This window comes from Lepus europaeus, chromosome 16, assembly GCF_033115175.1.
Source record: "Lepus europaeus isolate LE1 chromosome 16, mLepTim1.pri, whole genome shotgun sequence".
Classification (NCBI taxonomy): Eukaryota; Metazoa; Chordata; class Mammalia; order Lagomorpha; family Leporidae; genus Lepus; species Lepus europaeus.
The window spans coordinates 50,360,377-50,378,922 of NC_084842.1; the positions used below are offsets into that span (position 1 = coordinate 50,360,377).

The 18,546-nt window shown below is 43.6% G+C and overlaps 1 protein-coding gene across 5 annotated transcripts in view; it reads left to right on the forward strand.

The window, feature by feature from the left end:
- The first annotated feature begins 220 nt into the window (after nt 1-220).
- Nucleotides 221-18,546, forward strand: part of FRYL (FRY like transcription coactivator) — a 302,188-nt gene continuing 283,862 nt past the window's right edge. For all 5 annotated transcript variants that reach the window (XM_062213674.1, XM_062213678.1, XM_062213676.1 and 2 more), the window contains exon 1: nt 221-431. The gene's annotated coding sequence lies outside the window, so the exon portion shown is untranslated. The remainder of the gene's footprint in view (nt 432-18,546) is intronic.

Here is an 18,546-nt window from a genome sequence, read left to right on the forward strand (position 1 = left end):
CAACGTTAGGGGAGAGGACAGAGAGTGATTAGAAGCAGAGCCAACCCGAGACAGGGGGCGGGCTGGGGGCGGGCGTAACCCTGAGCGGCGGCTAGGCTGACCAGTGGGGCCCGAGGACTGCTGTTCCTGTTGTAGGTCGCTCGCCAATCAGGAAGGCGAGGAGGTGGGCGGGGCAGGGAGAGGGTGGGAAAAGCTCACAGCACCGCCGGGCGCCCGTCGGGCTCTGGGAGAGCGAGCGAGCGAGCGAACGAGCGAGCGAGAGAGAAATCCGGTTAAAATCAGAGTCGGAGGGAGGTTTAACCACGGATCCGTTCCGATCGGATTATTCCTTAAAGGGGACGCGCCATTGTCAAGAGAACGGAGCCTGGCGCCCGAGGGCGGGGACCGGCAGCGCCTGAGGAGCGAGGCAGCTGCACTCGAACTGGGGACGGGTAGGTGTTGCCCGGGTCCGGCGCTTCATTTCACTTTCTCTTCCAGCCTGCGGCGGGCGCCGGGATGCCACAGCCCCCGGGCGGGCGCCGAGGTCGCTGGCCCTCGCCCGGCTGCCCTTCCTGGAGGGAGCCGAGAGGGGAGGCGGGCCGGGATGGCTGGCAAGCTGCGCCGCCCGGGCGGGGACTCCTAACGGACACCCAGCCGCGGGCAGCGCCGGGGTCACCCGAAGAGCCGGCCGAGCGACGGCGGGTCCTCGGGGAGCGCCGCGCGCCCCCTGCTCCTCGGGCGCCCGGCGCTGCCCGCGCGGCCGGCTCCACTGGCGCGCGCCCGGCGCCCCTCCGCGCGCCGCCTGCCTGCGCGCCCCGCTGCCCCTCGCGCGCCCGGCGCCCCTTCACGCGCCGCCTGCCTCTGCGCGCCCCGCTCCGCTCGCGCGCCGCCTTCTGCTCGCGGACTCGCGGGAGCCGCCCCGGCGGGCGGCGGCGGCGGCGGCCGCGGGGTGCAGGGAGGTCGCCGGCCTGCGCATCGCCGCCCGGGCAGTGCAGGACGGACTGAGAAGCAAACTTGGCGCGGCCGCGGGCGGCCAGGGGCAGCGGGTACCCGCGGAGGGCGCCAGCCCAGCCCGGCATTGTCCGCCTCTCCCTTCGCGCTGGTCTCTCCGCCCACTGCTCGCGGCGGCGGGGAGGGGTGCGGACGCGGGCGCTGTGCCCGCGCAGCCCGGGGCCGGCCGCGCACCCCGGACCTGGAGCCTTCCGGAGCCGGGGTGGGCCCCGCCACCGCCCCCGGCCAGGCCTGCCGCGGGTCTCTGCCGCTCTCGGTCTCGGCTTAGCACGGGCGCCGAGCTCTTCCTTGCAACTTTTCTCTGCCGTTTGATGGAAGTTGTGGCGTGCAGGGCGGCAGGTTCATTGGGCATAGGCTCGTTTCCTCCATTCCGGAGCGGCTGGTTTTAGGGCGGAATGGGTCTTGATCGCTGTCGGTTTTCCCTACCATCCCAGTTTTCGTTGCTGGCCCCCTAAAATCTCCTTTCTTGTGAATTTGCAATAATATGGGAGCATTGCCTTCTCGCAGACTAAGATTTGAAACGAGAAAGGAAAATGGGTTGGGGTGTGAGTTGGTGAGGGGCAAGATAGAGCTCGAGGTAGAGCTGCATTTGCCTTATTCTTTGAACTGCTGTCCCGACCCCCTGCGCTTTGGCACTTCTGGACAGGTGGAAAGGAAAAAGACAAAAACAAAAAACCGCGGAACAAAATGGGTTGTCAGGGTCTGTCTATAGGACCCGGAAAACATAGACTTTTTATGGACATAAAGTTTGTGTTGAAATGCTGTTCTGCCTGGCAGGTATCTTCGGTAAAGTCGGTTTCTGCTACTACACTTACATGCATTATAATTAGTAACAGCAACTTTTACTGTTGATAAAGCAAGCATAAGAGGTCTTTTAATTTTGAGCATTATCACTGTGCTGTACCTGTCAATACTTGCTAAAGAAACCATTGAAACAACACGTCCCTTGTTTGAGGCCTTATATAGAAAAGGATGTTTTCATAAGCCGTCATTTTTGACAGTTTCTTCTTGTGCAATACTTTGTAGAGTACTTGCATGTGCAAGTTACAACCGTATAAACAAAGTAGCAGTGGGTGTGTTATTCTGTAGTCTTTTTTCCCCTGCTACTCATTATCAAAATTAACATTCCATCTTGTCTTCTCTTCCACTCTTAAGTTATTTTGTAAAATTACTTCTCTAGAAGAGAGATTTATGTTGAAACACCTGGCCGAGTTTTTCTTTTTTAAAGCAATACTAACAACTTTGTAAAATGTTCATTGATTTGCTCACTGTGTAGTAACTGAGTGGCATGGAGCTTTGTTCACAGGCTCAGCAGTTAACAACACAGAAACTATACTTGGGAAACTGAAAGCCAATTTCAGAGAGAATGTGTGAAAGATAATTCTGCCCACAGAATGTAGGAAATGAAGACATCACAAAAACATGGTGGTGTGTAGTAATCTTTTAAGAACGGTTTTTTGTTTTTAATTTGGAAGGCAGGATGGAGGCAGAATAGTAGAGAGCAAGAGAGATAGATCTCTCTTTCATCCAAGGTTGACTCCCCAAGTGCCCACAATAGCTGGGGCTGGACAGACCCAAGCCAGGAGCCAGGAATTCCATCCAGGTCTCCCTTGTAGATGACAAGAACCTAAGCACTTGGGCCATCTTCCACTGCCTTCCTAGGTGCATTAGCAGGAAGCTGTATTGGAAACAGAGAAGCCAAGACATGAATTGGGACTCCCATATGGGATGCCAGCACTGCGAGCCATGGCTTCGCTCCTTCACCCCTCCCCACCATAGTAGGCTTGATGGTGTCTGGCATTGTAACACCATACGTTCCTTTTTTTAAAAAATCCTCTTTTGAGATAAGGATGTCAGGGAAACATCTAGGCATAATCTTCCTTTCCCTCTCAATATAGAAAAATGGAAAGTTAAAACAAGTCTCCAGGTTTCTGTGTTGTTTACTTAGCAGCTTACTTAAACAATAGAAAAGCAAATTCCTGAACTTGTAAAGGAGCCCATATAAAGAAAACATTCAGAAAGAATTATCTTTGAAATCTCAAGGCTGTATTTCCTGGAAAACACATTTTTCTCCTGTGTGCTTTCCACATTGTGTTGAACACATTGTTTTGGATTTGCACATCGCCAAGATGTTTCTTGAGTTGGGAACCCTCCCTTGAGATACTTGAGCTAGGAGTGGTCCCCATTTCTATGCAGAATCACTGTGTCACCTGGTACCATTCTAGTACCCAGTAAATATATTACCTTAGGCCCTTGTGATAGGAAAAGATAGTCATCTCTAAAAAGTACTTGAGTACTTAATTTTTTTTTAAATGAACACCCTTCTGAACAAATTACATCAAAGAATAGCAGTTGGATAATGGTTGAAGGATGGCATAATCTAGATCTCTTTGTTCAGAATTGTGGTTTAATTTATATTTGTTTCACAAACATGTTTTTTGTGGTAGTGATTACTTCTTGTTACAAGTGCTAGGACTAGGTTTAATTTGTCCCAGCATCTGTTGAGTACCCATTTGTTTAAGGAGTTTGTTGGGAAGATAAGGAAAAATGGATGGGATTTGCTCTCATATGTTGTACAGCTTAATGGGAAGAATTCAAATGACCATCCTTAGGAAAAAGACAGTGGGTGTATCTCAGTGCAGTAACAAGTTCAAAATGACAGTGGCACAGGACTCATGCCAAAATGGTAAAGGACCATTGGAGTGATAGAAGCAGCCCAAGGGAGATGAGAAAGTTTTCATGGTTTTAGCAGATATTATATGTTTTAGTAGAAATTTTTTTTGTAAAATATTTTTGGGGTTAGACTGGATACACTTATCTGTTCTCTACTTGAGCTAATTTTTTATCTATAAAATATTTTGGGACGATGCAACCTGTGCCCTGAATGTCATCAGTTGTACCTAGCGAAGAGAGATCAACCCTGTGGCCCAGTTCAAATGTCACCTTGTCTGCAAGCTCTTCCTCTGTCTCCTAATCAGAAGTGATTGCTCTTTCCTTTTGATCCTGTAAAATCCTCTTACAGTGCAAGCCGTGGTCCAGTTGTTGCTTATAATGAGGTTATGTGTATATTTCCTTTTTTAGATTATGGAGTTTGGTAAAATCCATGAACAGAAATTGGAGCCCTGTCATTCAAAGAATTATTTATTTGTTTATTTAAAAGGCAGATGTGTGTGTGTGTGTGTGTGTGTGTGGAGAGAGAGAGAGAGAGGGAGGGAGGGAGGGAGGAAGGGAGGTACTAATCTTTCATTTCCTGGTCTGCTCTCTGAATGCTTGAAATGGTTGGGGCTGGGTCATGCTGAAGATAGGTGCCCAGAATTCACTCAGTGTGCCCCATTTGGGTATCAGGGAGTCAAGTACTTCAGCCATCACTTGCTGCCTCCCAAGGTGCACATTAGCCAAGACTAGCTCAGAAGTGGAGCCTACATTTTTTTTTTTTAAAGATTTATTTATTTATTTGAGAGGCAGAGTTATAGAGTGAGGGAGAGACAGAGAGGTCTTCCATCTGCAGGTTTACTCCCCAAATGGCTGCAACGCTGGAGATGGGCTGATCCAAAGCCAGGAGCCAGGAGCCAGAAGCTTCTTCCAGGTCTCCCGTGTCTGTGCAAGGGCCCAAGCACTTGGTCCATCTTCCACTGCTTTCCCAGGCCTTCATCAGAGAGCTGGATTGGAAGTGGAGCAACCCATATGGGATGCTGGCTCTGCAGGCAGAGACTCAACCTGCTATGCCAAAGCACTGGCCTCAGTCTATCATTTTTACTGTTACCTAAAGTACTCAAGCAGTTCCATTTGTTCACCTTTATTCTGTAAAATTAGAACTACAGAAGCTCAAATTTAGTCTCTTTGGGAAACATATATGTGTGTTTAAAGAAAAACAATTTTCCTTATCACCAGAGTTTCACATGCTCATTGTAAAATATTGATGTGAAAGAAAATTATAACTTAGAAATTAAGAGTGTCTCACAGTACCACACTTAACACATTGTAACTATTGTTAATGGTTTGATTTTTTTTAAGTATTTTTTTTTCTTTTTTAAAGATTTATTTATTACTTGAGAGGCAGAGTTACATACAGAGAGGGAGAGACAGAGAGAGAGAGAGAGAGAGAGAGAGAGAGAGAGAGGTCTGTCTTCCGCTGGTTCACTCCCCAGGAAATGGAGCAGCTGGCACTTGAACCGGAGCCCATATGGGATGCCGGCGCCGCAAGCAGATGCTTAACCTACTGTGCCACAGCGCCGGACCCTTTATATTTATTTATTCTTATAATTTTGTTCCCTTTTACCTTCAGATAGGGCTGCCTAAACTATCTCATATCTGAAAAAATGTAAAAGATATTTATTCATTTGAGAGAGAGAAAGAAAGCAAAAGCAATCTCACCTACTGGTTCATTCCCTACAGTAGCCAGCTTCAGCTTGGAACCTGAAATTCCCAGGGTCTGCCTTGGCAGGAAGCTGAAGCTAGGAGCTGCAGATGGATGTTGAGCCCAGCACTCTGTTTTGGGATGCTAGCATCTGTTAGGCCAAATGCCCACCCTTGTACTTGAAAATTTCAATTAGTTGGGTCGGTGCCGTGGCTCACTTGGTTAATCCTCTGCCTGCAGCGCCAGCATCCCATATGGGCACCCGGATCTAGTCTTGGTTGCTCCTCTTCAGTCCAGCTCTCCTGTGGCCTGGGAGGGCAGTGGAGGATGGCACAGGTGCTTGGGCGCCTGCACCTGGCTCCTGGCTTTGGATTGGTACAGCGCCAGTCATGGCGGCCATTTGGGGAGTGAACCAATGGAAGGAAGACCTTTCTCTCTGTCTCTCTATCTCTCACTGTCTATAACTCTACCTGTCAAAAAAAATTTTTAAAAGTTTCAGTTACTAAGTTGTGTTTATTGAGAATGGAGAAAAGCAATCTTTTTTTATATACTTGCTTATTATTAATTTCTCCAGGCTCAGTAATCCAGTTCCTTTGACTTTAGGACAAATATACTGCTGCCAGTATATTTATGTTCAAACTATAGACTCACAATCTTTTCAAGAATTTATCAAAACCTATCTACTGGAGCAATATACCTGCCTTTCCCCTAAAATATGTTTTGGAGAGTACATTTTAAGTATAGAGTCTTCATTCTCTATAGAGAGCATTAAAATTGCTTTGAGCCTGCCAGCAGGCACTCCTCAGAGTAGCCCAAGGGGAAATGTATACTAGTTTATGATCAAATCACAGAAGGAGATTGTACTCTCACTTGAGGTTGCTCATTATGAAGAGGAGGAGCTACAATTTGGGTTGATGAAGTAGGTGTGAAGAAGAGGTTCTTATTCTAGGTGGCTCCTTAAGAAAAATATTTCCAAAAGTTCCTGAATAGAAAGCCCAGCTGCAGACAGCCAGGTGGCCTAACATCTCCATTCATTAGCAAATTTTTTCAGAATTGCACATACTACTGTGTGAACTATGCTAGTTTGTGAGGAAAAGATTAAGCCTATTATTCATTTGTTTGCTTATTGTTCTGCATAGCCTCTTCCAAAGTATCATAGCAAAGAAACCTGGTTTTCCACAGGAGATGGTGAAGATCAAGTGGAGCCTGGTAAATTAAACCTTTGAGCCCTAGAATTGTCTTCCGGGGTTACAAACATTGCTATTCAAGTGGAGCAGAATATTTCCCCAATTCTACAAAGATATGTCTTTCCTTGTATTGCCATTTCAAAGAACACCAGTTTGAGACTACATCTGTAGCCTAGCGGTTAATTCATATTGTACTGACAGAGGAGTAACACATTCTTCTAAGCTCAAAGTACTATAAAAATAGATGACTTTGATCAGATTTGTGGTTTTCCAATAAAAATAATAAGGTTGAGAGACCGTATTAAAATTCAGTGTGAAATAGTTCTATTTTTTACAACATGGACGACCTCACCTCCCCTTATCCCACTTCATCTTTGTGTTTGTGGGGTAAGAATTAGATTGTGAAGAAAGGCACTACATGGGACTTTTGGTGATGAGGTCAACCAGCCAGAGAAAATATCTGACAGAGGAGTAGGTAGATCCTATGGAGCTTGACCGTAATGTAGCAATTCTGATTTCTCAAGTTTCTGAAGGCTTAAATTTTTAACATAACAGCTCTCCTAAAATTCATGCACCACATGTTTCATCTATGAAATGATAACAATGCAATGGTTTTTATTATGTTAGTACATAAAGAGCTTCAAAATGTTCATGGAAAATGGAATTAAAGATAATTTTGGTGCAAAAATCTTGAAATCCATATTTTCTTCAAAATATTTATTTTCATGAATTTTAAAAAACCCTTTGTAGGTATGGATTGTCAGAATTGAAAATAAACATATCTTTTAGTTCTTTTTCTTTTTTTTTTTAAAGATTTATTTATTTATTTGAAAGGCAGAGTTACAGAGAGGCAAAGGCAGAGAGAGAAAGAGAGCGATCTTCCATCCGCTGGCCGATCCGAAGCTGGGAGCCTGGAGCTTCTTCCGGGTTTCCATGCATTGGGCCATCTTCCACTACTTTCCCAGGCCATAGGAGACAGCTGGATCAGAAGTGGAGCAGCTGGGACTCGAACCAACACCCATATGGGATGCCATCTCTGTAGGCGGTGGCTTTACCCACTATGCCACAGCGCAGACCCAGTTCTATTTTCTAGAAACTCTTTGAAGTACCATCATATTCTTGGCTTCGATGCTATTTCCATAGCCAGTTTTAGAGCTTTGCCATCCCCTACTCCCATCACCGCCCTTTCCCCAGGCCTAAGGAACCACTGATCTACATGTTGTTTTTCCACATTTGGCTCTCCTGGATATTTCATATAAATGAAAATATTATTTTAATAAATGTACATTCCAGTGTAACTTGCTCCCTATCCTTGTTTACAAATCCTAGGAGTAGATCCAAAGGGGGGTCTTTTCATGATGTGTACAATTCCTAGTTTAGAAAGATTTTCTTTAACAGAAAAATTATTTCTATCCTCACTGTGTCTAAACCTGGAAATTAATGGGGAGAAAATTTCTCCTCCTTTGTGAAAATAATTAGACTCATTTTGGAGAAGCTTCTTTATGCTCTTTTAATCATTTGGTGACTTTTCAAGTAAACAGTTTATGTCTCAAGTTCTGCAGATTTCAGGACAGCAATTTAAAAGAAGTTAGATACTCAATAAGTTCTAATCATTGTGACCTTTACCCCTTATTGGTTCAAAATGTTTTATTTATTTGATAGCTAATGTTTCAGAAGGTTCATCATATTGAACTCACAATGTCTGTGCACATTGCTGGTAGCCTCGTAAGCCTGTAGTAAGCTTTGGTTGATTGCTTGTTTACTACTTTTGTGAGTGTTTTCATTGGTGGTTCTCCTAGTCCTTTTTCCCATCTAATAATAATAATAGCTCAATGTGTTGATTGCGTATTAAGTAATGTGATAAGTGCTTTGCGTGTACTTGTGTTTTCCAATAGAAGGATGCAATTTATATTTTTGAGAATTTTCTGTAATTATCCCCATTGATTATAGTTTCTAGGCTTCTGATCATTTGTTTTGTTAAAGATTATTTCCAGTGATCCTTCTTTATAAATGTAAGGTTCTTTGATGGTGCTGCTTTCTTGATCTTTGCAGGAGGTATCAACATAAAGTTTTCACCAACTACATCCTGCTGACAGACAGCAGTGATTCTAGGATACATCTCTATTTTAGAGCATTTGTACTTCAGGGATGTTAAATTTTTTTTTTTTTAAGTGTGGCTGAAAAGTTGATGAAAATCAAACATTAATTTGTTCACTTACTGCATTGCAGTCTCATTTTTTAGGTTTTAAAGCATTCACATGTATTTTTTGTTGCTTGAATGATTTCATTGTAATATATCAACTTCTCAATTTTTTTTTTTGGGTATGTCTCTTTGTTTCATGTTAATCTTTAGAAGCAGTTTAATTTAGTTCAATACTAAAGAATTCTGGAAAGTAATTTAAGTACAGTTTGTAGTTTTGTTTTGTTTTTTTTTTTTTCCTTTAAAGATTTATTCATTTATTTGAAAGTCAGAGTTACACACAAAGAAGAAAGAAAGAAAGAGAGGGAGATCTTCCATCTGCTGGTTCACTCCCCAAATGGCCACAATGTGCCAAGGCTGGGTCAGGTCAAAGCTAGAAGCCAGGAGCTTTATACAAGTCTCCCACATGGTTACTGGGGCCCAAACGCTTGGGCCATCATCTGCTGTCTTCCCAGGCACATTAGCAGGAAACTGGATGGGAAGTGGAGCAGTTGGGACACAAACTTGTGTTCCTATGGGATACTGGAGTCACAGGCAGCATATTTACCTGCTATGCTACAATGCCTACCCCTGTTCCCTATTTTAAAACTTAAGATGGATTATGTTGTCCATAATACTGGTTTAAATATATATATATATATACACACTAGTTTTGTGGTTCCATTTGTGTTTCTAGGTTGTCAGTGACCTCAGAACAATTCATTTACAGAAGCAGCTTAGGCTATTAATGTTAAGTAAGCAATATACAGATAACCATAGTTTTCAGTTAATGGAACCATTGCTTTATAAATCATGTCTAGTTTTAGGGTTGATTTACATAGTGCTTTACTATGTGCTGTTATCTCTTTGTTTGCTCTCATTGTGCTTGCCTGTTATAGTTTCCTTTCCTTTCTAATTTGATGCTTTCAGTGTGCTATGAGAACAGAACACATGCTTGCTGAATGGTGGATAAAACTGACAGACTGTTCTGGGTGAGGAACCAACAGATTGCTGTGCAAAGGGATTTAGAGCTAGGGCCATGTAAGTTGATCGATTCCTTCCTTCCTTCCTTCCTTCCTTCCTTCCTTCCTTCCTTCCTTCCTTCCTTTCTTTCTTTCTTTCTCTGTTTCTCTCTCTTTCTCTCTCTCTCTCTTTCATTCATTCATTCATTTGAAAGGCAGAGTTAGAGACAGACAGACAGATCTTCCTTCCCCTGGTTCACTCCCCAAAATGGCCACAATGGCTGGAGCTGGGCCACACCTAAGCCAAGAGCCAGGAGCTTCTTCCAGTTCTCCCATGTGGGTGCAGGGTCCCAAGCACTTGGGCCATCTTCTGCTGCCTTCCCAGGCGCATAAGCAGAGAGCTGAATCAGAAGTGGAACAGCTGAGACTTGAATAGGCATCATATGGGATGCTGGCATCACAGGCAACAGCTTTACCCACTGTGCCATAGCACTGGCCCTTTGTAAGTTGATTTCTAAAATTGTTTCCAGGACTCTAGCTTCTTTCCTTGTTTTGATTCTGTTTCAGGTGGGCGATGCTTCTAGATAGCAACAGAGTGATGTAATAGCATGTCCCTTGTGGATGTTTCACTTTCCTGAATAATCCCTTAAAACTCTGTCTTTTTTTTTTTTTTTTAAGATTTATTTATTTATTTGAGAGGCAGAGTTATAGAGAGGGAGAAAAAGAGGTCTTCCATCTGCTGGTTTACTCCCCAGTGGCCACAATGGCCAGAGCTGGGCTGATCTGAATCCAGGACCAGGAGCTTCATCCAGGTCTCTCCTGTGGGTACAGGGGCCCAGACACTTGGGTCATCTTCCACTGCCTTCCCAGGCAGAGAGCTGGATTGGAAGAGGAGCAGCTGGGACATAAACCGGCACCCGTATGGGATGCCGGCACTGCAGGTGGAGGCTTAGCCTACTTTGTTACAGTGCTGGCCAAAACTCTGTCTTATTAAAGTCTAACATAAGTGGCTAGGGAATAGCTATTCTTCCTTTTTAAATGACTTGGTATTCCATTTTTTTCAAAAACCTTCACAAACCTTGAGCATGTCCACCAGGTACTTGTATGCGTTGGTATGTTGGGCTCTATACTAATTTTAGGATTGCTTTTTCTCTTTCAGTGAAGAATGCCATTAGGATTTCAGTAAGAATTGTGTTGAATCCATACATTGCTTTAGGTAGTATGGACATTTTAACATTACAGGGATACTTTAAAAAGTTTGTGGAAAATAGGGGTGGACATTTGGCTTAGTGGTTAAAACAGAGGATTGGGAAGCTTGCATCCCCTGAGTGCCTGAGTTTGAATCCTGACTCTGCTTCTGATTTCAGCTTCTTACTGATGTTCATCTTGAGAGACAGCGGGTGATGTCTCAAGTGGTTGAGTTTCTGTCTTCTATTTAGGAGACCTGGGTTGAGTTTCTTGCTCCTGGTTTTGGCTTGGCCCAGCCCTAGCCATCAGGGCATATGGGGAATGAACCAGCAGATGGGGGCATGCTCTCTCTCTTGCTATCTCTCTCTCTCTCCCTTTCCCCTTCTTTCTATCTCAGTCTTGCTGCCTCTAAAATAGACAAACAAATAAATAGAAATGTAATTAAAAGGTAATTTTTTTTGGTGCAAACATTTTGAAATCTTTGCATAACATTTTTATAATTCACATTATCAGTGAACTTTTTGAAATAACTTTGTATCTGTTCTTCTAATCCATGAGCATATAAAAAGCCATGGAATATTCTTCTAATCTGTGAGCATATAGTAGACATGGAATATCTTTCCATGAGTTGGTGTCCTCATTGGTATTTCATAGTTTTCAATATGCAATTTTTTCTACTTCCTTGGATAAGTTGATTCCTAAGTATTTTTTTGTGCTATCATAAATGGGATTATTTTCTTGATTTATTTTTTTAATCATGTAAATTTTATCACAAATTGGTAGGTTTAAAAAATTTTTAAGATTTTATTTATATTTATTTATTTGAGAGGTAGAGTTACAGAGAGAGAGAGGGAGAGACAGAGAGAAAGGTCTTCCATCTGCTAGTTCACTCCCCAAATGGCCACAATGGCCAGAGCTGAGCTGATTTGAATCCAGGAGCCAGGAGCCTTCTCCAGGTCCCCAACGCGGGTGCAGAGGACCAAGCACTTGGGCCATCTTCCATTGCTTTCCCAGGCCATAGCAGAGAGCTGGATCAGAAGAAGGGCAGCCCGGACTAGAACCGGCACCCATATGGGATGCAGGTGCCGAAGGTGGAGGCTTAGCCCACTAAGCCACAGTGCCGACCCCTCTTGATTTCTTTTTTTGTTTAAGTTGTTATTTGTGTATAGAAATGATATTATAACTTGCAATTTTATTAGATCTAACAGCTTTTTAAGAAATGATTTATTTTTTGAAAGTGAGACAGACTGACAGACAGATATCTTCCTTCTGCTACTTCATTCATCAGATGCCCACAGGAGCTGAGGATGGGCCAGGTCAAAGCCAGGAGCCAGGAGCACCATCTGGGCCTCCCACGTGGGTGGCAAGAACCCAGGTACTTAGGCCATCATTTGCTGCCTCCCAGGTACCTTAGCAGGAAGCTTGATTGGAAATGTGGAGTTGCCAGGAGTCAAACCAGGCACACTAGGGTGGACATCCTTGCCTCAAACCAGGTCTTAGAGGAAACCTTTTAATTGATTAAGGTGTCAGCTCTGCATTTTTCAGAAATGATTTATATTATGTTGAGGAACTTCCTTCTATATTTAAACTATTAAGAGTTTTTAATCAAGAAAATATGTTGAACTATGTCAAGTACTTTTCCTGCATAATTGATAAGTCTTGTGGTTTTTGTCTTTCAGTCTGTTAATGTGAAGTGTGCATGTGTAAAACCAGCTTTGCATGCCAGGGATAACGCTCATTTGGTCATGATGTATATGCTTTGATAGTGCTGAATTTGTTAATATTTTGGTGAGGGTTTTTCTGTCAAGTTTATCAGAGATATTACCATGTGGTTTTCTTTTCTTGTGGTGTTTTTGGCTGGTGTCAGAGTGATGGCCTCTTAAAATGTGTTAGAAAATATTCCCTCTAGCTCTATTTTTTCAAAGAGTTAAAGAGTATTGGTATTAATTCTTTAAAAGCTTGGTAAAATTCAGTTTATTTTATCTGTTATAAGTTTAGCTGCCCTTGCTGTCTTTTGGTTACCGTTTGCATCACATTATTTTCTTCTATCTGTTCACTTTCAGTCTTTTAGTGTCTTTAATGCTAAAGTAGATCTCTTAAAGGCAGCATAATGTATTCAGCCAGTCTTTTTTTTTAATTTAAAAATATGTATTTATTTATTGAGTGGTAGAGTGACAGAAACAGAGTGAGGAGAGGGAGAGAGGAAGGGAGAGAGGGAGGGAGGGTGGGAGGGAGAGAGAGAGAGAGAGAGAGAGAGAGAGAGGTATCTTCCATCTGCTGGTTCATGCCCCCAAAGCCTGAAGTAGCTGGAGCTGGGCCAGGCTGAAGCCAGGAGCCAAGGACTCCATCCCTGCCTCCCATGTGAGTGACAGGGCCCTAAGTACTTGGGTTATCATCAGTTGCTTTGTCAGGTGCATTAGTAGGAAGTTGGATTGGAGATGGAGGAGCTGTGATCAGGCACTCTGAAATGGTATGCAGGGGTGCCTAGTGGTGACTTAGCCTACTGTGCCACAACACCCACCCCTTTGTCTTTTTTTTTTTTTTCCAGTGATTATTTTTATTTATTTGAGGGGCAGAAAGAGAGTAAGTAAGCTGGTTCCCTTCCCAGTTGCCTGCAGTGGCTAGGGCTGTGCTGGGGCTGGAGCATGCAATTTAGGTCTCTTCTGTGGGTAACAGGAACCCAGTTACTTAGTCATTACCACTGCCTTTCAGAGTCTGCATTGGCAGGAAGCTGTAGTCAGTAGAGAGAGCTGGGAAGTTAACCTAGGCACTCTGATATTGGTTATAGGCACCTCAACCACTAGACTAAACATCTACCTTCACTGTGTCTTTTTTTTTTTTTTCTCTTAAGATTCATATTATTTATTTGAAAGGTTACAGAGAGAGGGAGAGAGATCTTCTGACCACTGGTTTACTCTCCAAATGACTGCAATGGCCAGGGTTGGACCAGACTGAAGCCAGGAGCTTTTTCTGGGTCTCCCACATGGGTGCAGGGGCTCAAGCACTTGGGCCATCCTCTGCTGCCCTCCTAGACACATCAGCAGAGAGGTGAATCAGAAGTAGAACAGCCAGCACTCGAATCATTGCCCACATAGGATGTTGGTATCACAGGCAGCAGCTTTACCCACAAAGGCATGTGGGCCCCTCACTGTGTCTTTTGATTGGAGCATTTGATACATTTACATTCAAAGTAATTATTGATTACTAACTTAATTGTTTTCTAATTTTTTGTAGATCCTTTGTTTTCTCATTGTTTTGATTTGGTGATCTTCTGTAGTGCTGATTTAAAAAACATTTAAATTGGGGCCGGTGCCATGGCTCATTTGGTTAATCTTCCGCCTGCAGCACCGGCATCCCATATGGGCACCGGGTTCTAGTCCCTGTTGCTCCTCTTCCAGTCCAGCTCTCTGCTGTGGCCCGGGAAGGTAGTGAACCGATGGCCCAAGTGCTTGGGCTCCTGCACCCGCATGGGAGATGAGGAAGAAGCACCTGGCTCCTGGCTTCGGATCAGCACAGTGCTGGCCGTAGCGGCCATTTGGGGAGTGAACCAACGGAAGGAAGACCTTTCTCTCTGTCTCTCTCACTGTCTATAATTCTACCTGTCAAATAAAAAAAAAAAGAAAAATTATAGTAAAAACATTTAAATTTATTTGAGAAAGAAGGATGAGAGAGAGAAAGAGAGAGAGAGAGAGATGGAGAGGAGGAGAGATCTTCTATTTGCTAGTTCACTCCCCAAATGGCTGCCATAAATGGATCAGGTCAAAAGCAGGAGTCAGGAATTCCACAGGACTCCTGTGTGGATGGCAGGGTCCCAAATATTTGGCACGTAATCCGCTGCTTTCCTAGGTGCATTAGCAGGGAGCTGGATTGTAAGGGAAGCATCAGGAACCCAAGCCAGTGATCTGGTTTGGGTTGCCAGCATCACAAGTGGAGGCATAACCTGCTGTACAACAATGTTGGCCTCTGTATTGTATGTATGTATGTGTGTATATATATATATATATATATTTTTTTTTTTTTTGACAGGCAGAGTTAGACAGTGGGAGAGACAGAGTGAAAGGTCTTCCTTCCATTGGTTCACTCCCAAATGGCTGCTATGGCCGGCGCGCTGCACTGATCCGAAGCCAGGAGCCAGGTGCTTCCTCCTGGTTTCCCATGCGGGTGCAGGGCCCAAGCACTTGGGCCATCCTCCACTGCCTTCCGGGCCACAGCAGAGAGCTGGACTGGAAGAGGAGCAACTGGGACAGAATCCAGCGCCCCGACCGGGACTAGAACCCTGAGTGCCGGCGCCACAGGTGGAGGATTAGCCTATTGAGCCGTGGCGCCGGCCTGTATATATATTTTTAACAACTTAATTTAGCTATCACTGTTTTTGGCTCTTTTGACTGTTAGCTCCCATACTAGAGATGCATATGATTTACAGAACACTGTAATATTGGAATATTGTGGATTTGTGTTTATAATTGCCTTTACCGAATGAATCATACTTAACATAGGTTTTTATGTTAACCAATAGTGTCATTTTGTTTCTCTTGTTTCTAATGCAGGTCTAATGGTGATGTATTCTCTCAGCTTCTGCTTATCTGAGAAAGACTAAAGAATTCTTTTTCACTTCTTTTCTTTTTTTTTAAAAGATTTACTTATTTATTTGAAAGTCAGAGTTACACAGAGAGAGGGGTCTTCCATCTGCTGGTTCACTCCCCAATCAGCCACAATGGGCAGAGCTGCGCCAATCCGAAGCCAGGAGCCATGAGCTTCCTCTGGGTGTTCCCATGTGGGTACAGGGGCCCAAGGTCTCAGGCCATCCTCCACTGCTTTCCCAGGCCATACCAGAGAGCTGGATCAGAAGTGGAGCGACCGGGACTCGAACTGGGCACTGCAGACGGCGGCTTTACCCGCTGTGCCAGAGCGCGGGCCCCACTCCTTCATTTCTGAAGGACAGCTTTCCTGGACATAGTATTTTTAGCTAGCCATTTTTTTTCTTTCTGTATTTTGAAAGTATCATGCCATTCTCTCAAGCTTAGCCTGCAGAGTTTCTGCTGAAGAAATCTGCTTGATAGTCTAATAGAGATTTCTTTGTGACTTGATGCTTTTCTCTTGCTACTTTTAAAATTCATGGTTTGTATTTTTTAAAAATATATTTATTTATATGAAAGTCAGAGTTAACACAGAGAGAGAAGGAGAGGCAGAGAGAGAGAGAGAGGTCTTCCATCTGCTGGTTCACTCCCCATTTGGCCGCAACAGCCGGAGCTGTGCCAATCTGAAGCCAGGAGCCAGGAGCTTTTTCTGGCTCTCCCATGTGGGTTCAGGGGCCCAAGAACTTGGGCCATCCCCTGCCGTTGCAACCATTCGGGGAGTGAAACCAGCAGATGGAAGATCTCTCTCTGTCTCTCTCTCTCTTTGTCTCTCTTTCTCTCTCTGTAGTGCCAACTTTCAAAATAAATACATCTTTAAGAAATTATTTCCTTCTGTAACTGGGTAATTAATTTAATTCATACCTTCAAGTTAAGAGAATCTTCTATTTGATCTAGCCTACTGTTGAAATACTCTCTATTGTGTTTCTTTTTTCATTGAATTCTTCAACTCCAAGATTTCTATTTGTTTCTTTTTAAAGACACCTCATCTCTGTTAAGTTTATCATTCAGAGCATGAACCGTCCTTTTTGATTTAATTGAGTTAACTTTGTTCTTGTATCTACTGAATTTCCTGAAGCTCATTATTTTGAATTCCTTTTCAGACAATTCATAAATTTCCTTTTCTCTGGGTTATGGAAGTGTTGTCTTCCTTTCATGGTGTATTGTTTCTTGTGTCCTTGCATTGAGGTCTGTGCATGTGGTGAAACAATTAGCTCTTGCAGACTTTACAGATCGGCTTTGAGGGGGAAATTGCATCCACCTTGCAGTTGGTCTGAGTCTGCTGGTTGAGAAGGGTGTGGTTCTGAGTAGAGGCAGTGATAGAACTTCCATGCTGTTTCTTCAGCTGTGATCAGCATCAGGGGTGTTACATTTTCATGTAATCTGCTTAATTTTTTTTAATGGAATTAAAAACTATCCACTGTATACCTCAGTGGCCTAGGGTGTAGAAGCTCATGGCAGAGCAATGACAGTGGCAATGTAGGTTGATAGGGTACTTGATGATAAGGGCTTTTGGGGTTTTCCTGTTCTCATTTTCTCTGTAGTGTGAGTCTTAGCTGAGGTGATCTCTCTGGGAGTTGAGTCTGACATGGCCCACAAGTAGTTGCAACAACATTAGATTCCAACATGCAGATACTCAGAGTAGCTGTATAGTTGGGTTCCTGGGCTCAGAGTCTTTTTTTTTTGACAGGCAGAGTTAGACAGTGAGAGAGAGACAGAGAGAAAGGTCTTCCTTCCATTGGTTCACTACCCAAGTGGCCTCTATGGCCGGTGCGCTGCGCCGATCCGAAGCCAGGAGCCAGGTGCTTCCTCCTGGTCTCCCATGCGGGTGCAGGGCCCAAGCACTTGGGCCATCCTCCACTGCCTTCCTAGGCCACAGCAGAGAGCTGGACTGGAAGAGGGGCAACCGGGACAGAATCCAGCTCCCCAACCAGGACTAGAACCCCGGGGTGCTGGCGCTGGAGGCGGAGGATTCGCCTAGTGAGCTGTGGCACCGGCCCTTTGTACCCTTTATAACAGAGGTCTGCCAGAATTTCATATCACACTCCAGCAATGTAAAAAACTGTGTCTACATTCCCAAAATGTGTATGTTTATTATAAACTACATACTCTATATTATTCAATAAAAAGCATTGTGATGAAGATGAAAATATTTTGGACAATTTACTTATTTTTTAAAGATTTATTTATTTATTTGAGAGGCAGAGTTACAGAGAGAGGAAGAGACAGAGGTTTTCTACCTGCTGGTTTACTCCCCAGTGGCTGCAGTGGCCGGAGCTAGGCAGGTCTGAAGCCAAGAGCCTGGAGCTTCATCCAGGTCTTCCCTGTGGGTGCAGGGGCCCAAGCATTTGGGCCATCTTCCACTGCTTTCCCAGGCCATTAGCAGAGAGCTGGATCAGGAGATGAGCAGCTGAACATGAACCAGTGCCCATATGGGATGCCCGTGCTGCAGGTGGAGGCTTAGCCTACTGCGACACAGCATGAGCCTCCTATATTTAGTTTTATAAGGAACTGCCAGACTATTTAAAAAAATGACTGTATATTTTCACCAACAATGAATGAAGGATTCATTTCACCCTTATTAAAGTTTCTCCACACTCTCTTCAATGTTTTGTACTATCATTTTACATTTTGACTGTTCTGATAGTTTTATAGTGATCTCTCATTGTGGTTTTAATATGTCTTTCCCTAAATTGTCCAAATGGGAAAATGAGATTTTTTTGTTGTACATTACTGAGTTTTGAGAATTTTAAAAATTTATTATAGGTATAATACTTATCAGATATATACTTTGCAAAAATTTTCTCTCCAGCTATAATTTGTCTTTTCATCCTCTTAACAGGGTCTTTCACAGAGTGAATCTTTTACATTTTCATATGGTCTGCTTAATTTTATTTTCCTTTATGAGTTGTATTTTAGTATCATGTGTGTGGATTTTTCACCTAGTCCTAAGAGCCAAAGATGTTCTCCTATGTTGTCTTCTAAAAGTTTTATAGTTTTCTATTTGACAATATTACCACTTTATTAAACTATGTAATTTTTTGTAAAA